This window comes from Melopsittacus undulatus, chromosome 5 (assembly GCF_012275295.1).
Source record: "Melopsittacus undulatus isolate bMelUnd1 chromosome 5, bMelUnd1.mat.Z, whole genome shotgun sequence".
Lineage (NCBI taxonomy): Eukaryota > Metazoa > Chordata > Aves > Psittaciformes > Psittaculidae > Melopsittacus > Melopsittacus undulatus.
Window position 1 is genome coordinate 74,085,231 of NC_047531.1, and position 7,141 is coordinate 74,092,371.

Consider the following 7,141-nt stretch of genomic DNA (forward strand, 5'->3'; position numbering starts at 1 on the left):
GGCTTAGAGTTAAAAAAGGGTTCCACAAAGACAGCTGGGAGATGATGGGAAGATAGACATTGGCAGGAGGGGAACACAACTAGCATTAGTGAACTTTGTGAAAGTGAGTTGTTGGCCTTTGCCTAGTTTCCAATTCCACAGCTGCTCAATGTCAGTTTCTTTAAGAAACACTTTCATGGTTTTACAGGAAAAGGTCAACTGGGTGGATGTAAAGCTAGCACTAGGACTCTCTGGTAAGGATGAAGAATTAGACAAAGTTGTGGAGCATTAATAGCAAGTCTGAGCTACTTTTATCATCATATATGCTATCTTCTCTGCAAAGCTTTTAAGCTTTTCACCTCCAAGGTTATTAAGCTTTCCAACACGATTAGTATCCAGTCAAAGTTCAAAAAGAAGTTTAATCCTGAATAATAAACATAAAATTAGACATCCTGCAAAGTAATTAGTACCTTTCCATTTGTCCTCCTATATAGAGCATGTTATTGCCCAGAAGGTGGATTTGTGTGTTTAATTCAGTTTTACAAGGAAGACTGATGGCAGACACTTTATTGCTTAGATTGTTATGTATTCAAAGACTTAAACTTTTTATTAACTTGCAATAGCTAATACAATTATGAAAATTACATTCTTCAAGTACCAAAGATAGTTTCACTTTATTTTTCTGTAAAAAATATTTTCGATCTACTGCATTAAAATCGGATGAAATGCAGCAACTTGAGACATACTACAATCCTTATGTAACTAAAGCTACAGTGAAGCCTTTAGGTTTAAGATATTTGCAGCACATTAGAATTTTTATTTTTACACTTACTTACTATAAATCAAGCTAATTAACTTTTTATAATATATTAGTTATTAGCACAGATGTATTTTTTTAAATCATATTGACAATTGTCTAAAAGCCATTGCTAAATGTTGCTCTACATTTACTTGTGTAGTGATTTCTGTAACTTGCTTTTTAAGCCCATATTAAATTATACTCCCTTCATTACTTCAGTCTCAAGCTTCTGTTGGTATGAGATGATCTCAGATATAAACTTGACAATGTACATTAGATTTCCATTGTAGCTATAAAGGAATAACTTTTTCTACACTTATGAGAGCCTGGCAGTCACTAATGTATTTCAGAATTGACTAGGTAATTTGTTCTCTCCATCTAAAAGCATCGGAATACAGGGGTAAGCATTTAGTGAGAGGAAACCATTAAAATGAATGGGAAATCTTATTTTATAAAACCAATGAGGAGATGCTTTCCAGATTCCTACTGCAATTCCTTTCATTTCATTTCAATCTAAATCAAAGCCTTTAATAAGTAATTTAACTATTAATCTTAACATTGTCTTTTCTGGGCTTATTTTTTTCTTTTTTTTTTTTTTTAAGGTCTATAAATACCTGTGTGCAACCATCCTGGTATAAAAAGAGAGACAGAAAAAAATTGATGAAAACATGCATCAGATATTTTTACTTTTTTTTTTTCTTCTGTAAGGGAAGAGTTCTAATCTGTGGCATTTGAATAAAAAGATGGGGGGGGGCAAACCAGTGTTTTTCTTTTTTAAAAAAAAGAATATATTTCCTGTTTCCTTTTTATAATCAAATTATCAATAGACAGAAAATGTAATTCACTGAACATCTGCTGTTCTTCTCTTAGATCAAATTGTTTAAATAGAGAAAATGACTCTGTATGAAGCAAAGCAGGGGGAGCAGGTGCTGATGAGCAGAAATAGCTTTTCAAGAAAACTGGATTTCTAGATGGGCAACTCTTCTTGCCTCCTTCTTCTCTGTTTGTCAACTTCAATAGGAGACAAACGGGTTTACTGGATTGCAATTTGGGTTGCATTTAGCTTTAAAGCACAGACCAGGACTTTGTGCTTCAGAAATTCTTTGCTTAAGGACAATGCCTGTGCATAACTAATGTACTCAGTAGTTATTGTAACTAGAAACTCTCTCAACACACTTCATACCAAATATATGGAATTATAGTGTATGTATACTCATTTGCAAGCATGAAAAAGACTAATGTTATAGGCCTGTTTGTGCTTTCTATTTACAGTGGCACATAATCGAGATAATTACATTGCTGATGTCTAAATACCTAATCCTGATACTGAATTTCCCAGGGTTATGCGTCCAGCAAACAGAAACTGTCTGAAAGCTTTAGCTTAAAGATCTTAAACTTAGTCCAGTCACAAAAGGGTCAGATATTCCATCCCCACTTTGGGGAGATTACTGCAGTCCAGATATACCATGGAAAATGGCATCCCAGGCCAACAGTGCCCAGTGTGACATGAGAAAGCAGACACATGTACCAGAATTTCAAGGTCATTCTATCTGCAAGTCTCAGTGTTGTTCATACTTGGGGTGTTCTGATTTACTCTGTTCCTAACAGACGGAGAACCACCTCCTTTCCTTCGTGATAATATTCTTTGGCAGAGTAGTAGACAACATATTAGTGCATTAATATTTATATTTGATAGCCTTACTTAAAGTACATCTTTGTGAACACTGTTCAGACTTGCATCCAGAAAATATTTTTAATTTAATTCCAGTTCTTTCTTAGAATATAAACACTTCTCTTTCTACAATGTTCATAAGTTTCATGAATACAAGACCTTTTTCACCTCTGACATTCCTTGTTTTAATACATTTATCATTATGAAGAAAATTAAATATGGCTTACCATATGCTAGGTGCCAGCTATAGACTGAGAATGTCCTCATGTCCCACACAGGCATATTTTAAAACAATGATCTAAGGAAGAACCTTGCAAGCTCTAGACCTGAAGCTCAGTGTTCATGACTGAACTTTCTAGCTGAAATTTAGCTGTCTTTACTCAATACCACAAATGAAGCCCTGATCTTGCTTTACATCATCTTTTTCCAGTTTGCAAAACTATATCCCTAATTTTAACGATGGGCTTTTTCTCCTTAAATAGGCAAGAATTAGTCAAAAATTAAAATCATTGCTGCAGGACAGGATATGTTGTATTGTGTTAAACAAGGGAGATGAAGCTTTAGCTGTGCCTTTTCACATCACTCGTGAAACCTATGTTACAAGTCTCCTACAGTTATAAAAAACAATTTTATGTTTCATTTATCTGATTGTAGATGTTCAGAGGCTTATACAGACTTATCAACTTCTCTATCAAAGGTTCTGCAAGAACTTGTTAAAAAAGGGTGTTGGTATTGTATACATTAAAGCGTTTTCTCATTTAATAACAATGAACATGACAGCCAGCTATGGTTATGCAAACAAAACTCACAGCTTCGTTTCGTAATACTTTCCTTTGGCTGTTACTGAGATCAAATAATAGCTGCTTCTCAAATGATTTTTCTACCCTTTGTTTTGCTATGTGTATCGATACTAAATGATTCTATTACCTTTTACCTCACTTCATGTTGCTGTCACACAAGGCCTTAGTCTTCCTGGAAGGAGTAAGTGTTCTTACCTACTTCCTGCTAGTACTTTTTAGTGCTGTATAAATAAAATAATGCTAAAAGAAAGACCAAAACTATGTTTGTTTTTTTTTCTTGCATACATTGTATTTAGAATAGGACAACAGGTACCAAAGAAACAAAAGCAAGGAACTCTGAAGTATCATCTAATTCAGTCCACTCTCCCAAGACCTAACCAACCATCTATAAAAATATTCTTGATGTATATTATTATAACCTGTTTTGGGGAGTTGTCAATGACATAAATTTTATCTTTGCTAGTAAACAGTCCCATTGTTTAGGTATTTCTAACATTTAACAAATTTTCCTGCTTCCTGACTTGCTGCTTTTCAACTATTTTTTAGTTCTCAGGGTCCTCCTTCTTGCCCTTTTTGAAGACTGGGGTAACATTTGCCTTCTGTCCATCCTCAGGCACCACACCTGATTGCCATGACCTTTCAAAGATGATCAAGGATGGCCCAGCAACAATGTCTGCCAGCTCCCTTAGAACTCATGGATGCATCCAATCAGAGCCCACAGACTTGTGGATGTCAGGTTTGTCTAAATGTCTTTTAACTCAGTTCTCCTCAACCAAGAGAAAGACTTCCATTCTCCAGATCTTTTCCCTGGTTCCTTGGGACAGGGATTACTGAGGGTTTGCCTTGAATTGAAGACTGAAGCAAAGGTGGCATTCAGTGTCTCTGCCTGATGAAGTATGGGACATCACTGCTTCTTGAGAAACACAAAGACCTAACGGTCAGACAGCCACATGTGCAACACCACTTGCACTGACAAAGACCACACCACCACACCTGCCCCTTCTATTGACAGTTTTCTAAAACCCTAATGTCTCCTATCCCCAACCACTCCACAGTAAGACATGACATGAGAAAGGACTGAGAACACCAGGGATGGTTTTTCCTGACCACTTGCAGACTGGGATGACTGGAGGCCCAAATGTGGCCCTTCCCTTACTTCTTTCTACTCAATAACAGGTTCAGGTTAAGTAGGATGATGCAAATACATGGAATTCATGCAAAATGAATCTTGGTGAGTAGATTGCAGTAACTACTTTTGTATGAGGGCAAAAAGATATTAGAAGCTGAAAAAACTGATGGCATGTAAGCTCTGTTTCAGGAACACCCACTAAATGAATCATTGAACAGGTCTGGCAGCCAGGAGATGGAAAAGCAGCAACAGGCTGGCAGAGGCAGCAAGCTTCAGGCACATCTCCTTGCCCTCCACCTTGCCCCACCACTCCCTGCTTGCCACCAGCTCCAAAGCAGAAATCCAGACCTGGCCCAGCAGGACCTGGGGCACAGGGACCACCTGGCTCTTCCTCCTGGTAGCTAAATATGCCACATCCCCAGCCACTAGCAGGCAAATGCGAGACATGCTGTCCAAACACAAAGGATGCTGTCAGTCACTTATTCTGTCAATGGCTACCCACATCCAATGGCAGTTTCCAATGGCAGTGGATGTAACCACACTATGTTCTCCAAAACAAGATAAGACAAGGGGTAGTGGGTTCAAACTGAAACAGAGGAGATTCAGGTTGGGTATAAGGAAGAAATTCTTTACTGTGAGGGTGGTGAGGTGCTGGAACAGGTTGTCCGGAGAAGCTGCATATGCCCCATCCCTGGCAGGGTTCATGGCCAGGTTGGATGGGGCTTTGAGCAACCTGGTTTAGTGGAAGGTGTCCCTGCCCACGGCAGGGGGGTTGGAACTGGATGATCTTTTGGTTCTTTACAACCCAAACCCATTTTTAACAATGAGGGTGGTGAAACGCTGGCACAGGTTGCCCAGAGAGGTGGAAGATGTCCCATCCCTGAAAACATTCAAGGTCAGGTTGGATCTGGCCTCTGAGCAACCTGATCTAGTTGAAGATGTCCCTGCTCATTGCAAAGTGGTTAGACTAGATGACCTTTAAAGGTCCCTTCTAACACAAACTGTTCTATGATTCTTTATTCTGCACAAGAGAAAAAGGTTCAGAAACGATGCATCTCCCCTCTGTTTCCTTATGAGTCCTTAAAGAAAATCTGCTCATATTTATGTTATTATAGTCGTATGAGACATTCCAAGTGTCTTTTTTTCTTGGTCAATTAAATAATAAAGAGACTAAAGTCTTGCTACTGCCTGTGCTGCTTAAACACTGAGGATATTTTAGATTCTCATATAGTTTTCCCATTTGTGTTTTCCTATTATATTTATCCACAGCTCCCCTGCGTCTTAGTCCTGTTTACACATCTGCCTAGTTAATATTGATTATTAACTGGGTGTTACTGGAAACTGATAATCTTAGTTTAAAGCCATCCTCTCATGTTCAGCTGATTTGTGGTGAAAGGTGTTATTTTTCTTCTTCATGATATGACCTCTGTCTATGCTTTTTTTCTTTGATTGTCACTCTTTACTAAGAGAACCAAAACCATTCTCAGCACCATAATCTAAGAAGTCATACATTCATGCTCTATGTTGTGCTTGTCTGCTCCTGGACCTTTTTAATCTCTCACCAGGGGCGGTGATTAGTAAATGGTGATTAGTAACTAGTCCCGCTCGGCCAAGAAGCTGGGTCACTTTCTGAGGGTGAGCAGCAATGGTCCTCCTAGCCATTTATCCTTGTTACTGCTTTGCCATCATTTACACTTTGTTGATTATGTTATGTACTCTTGAATGCTTTCCAATCTACCTTATGCTATTGGTATTTTTACCCCTGCTTCCTGAGAGATTTGAGTAGGAGGCATGTTAGACAGTTTTATATTCTCAGTTTTCATTAATAGAAACCTTTGCTATTAGTGTCCAAAAGCAGACAGAAAATGAAAATTGAGAATAGGTGGGGAGGAAGGGGAAAGAATCACTCCTCTGTGAGGATTCTGTGTTTTAGCAAAGAAAATCTTTGTCATCATTGGCTATGGTGCTGAACATACACTTTGGCTTTTTTCATCTCTGTAGACTTTTCTTTATATTCTTTCCCAAAGCTCCTTTATTGCTCATAGTTTCTCTCCCACTATCTGCTAATATGCTTATGTTTAAGATCTTTTTTTCTTACATCAAGCCCTGTATTTTTGTTAGGTATCACAAATAACCAGAAACAGTGATGACAGCCAGTTGCACCTTGTAGCTGTTCTACAAATGAGTATTATGTCATAATGTGCAGTCATAAGGGAAGAAAAGGGAGAATTAAATTTCAGAGAACACTTGTATTTATTATTTCATAACTTTTGAGCACTGACTTTGTCACCTTAGCTATTAACAAAATTTATAAGTCCAATTGAAACCACTGCTCTCAGTTAATAAAATCTCGTTCTTTTACTGCACAGTGGCTTCGATTACCTTAGAGACAGCAGGTTTTTTTTCTTCTTGAATGCACAAAGATTTGTTCAAATCTTCATCTTTGAACTTGTTTATCCATATAAGGATCATTTCCTTTTGTATTTTCTGACATCTGCCTTCCTCAATTTATTCTAAGCACAGAGATATATTTTTACTACCATTATGACAGTCCTATGCCTACTCAGAATTCTCCATTGAATAAAATTCAAGCTGCTGCTTCTGAGCATCAAGGTTTTACTCCTCCCTACTAATTTAGTGTCCTGAAAGTTATTCAGCCATACCTTAAGACACCTCCTGCTCTTCCAGAAATGCAACATTTGATTACAGATCTTTCTGTTTTCTACAGTTCCAGTTAAGAGAAAAAAAAAATTGAGTTCTTT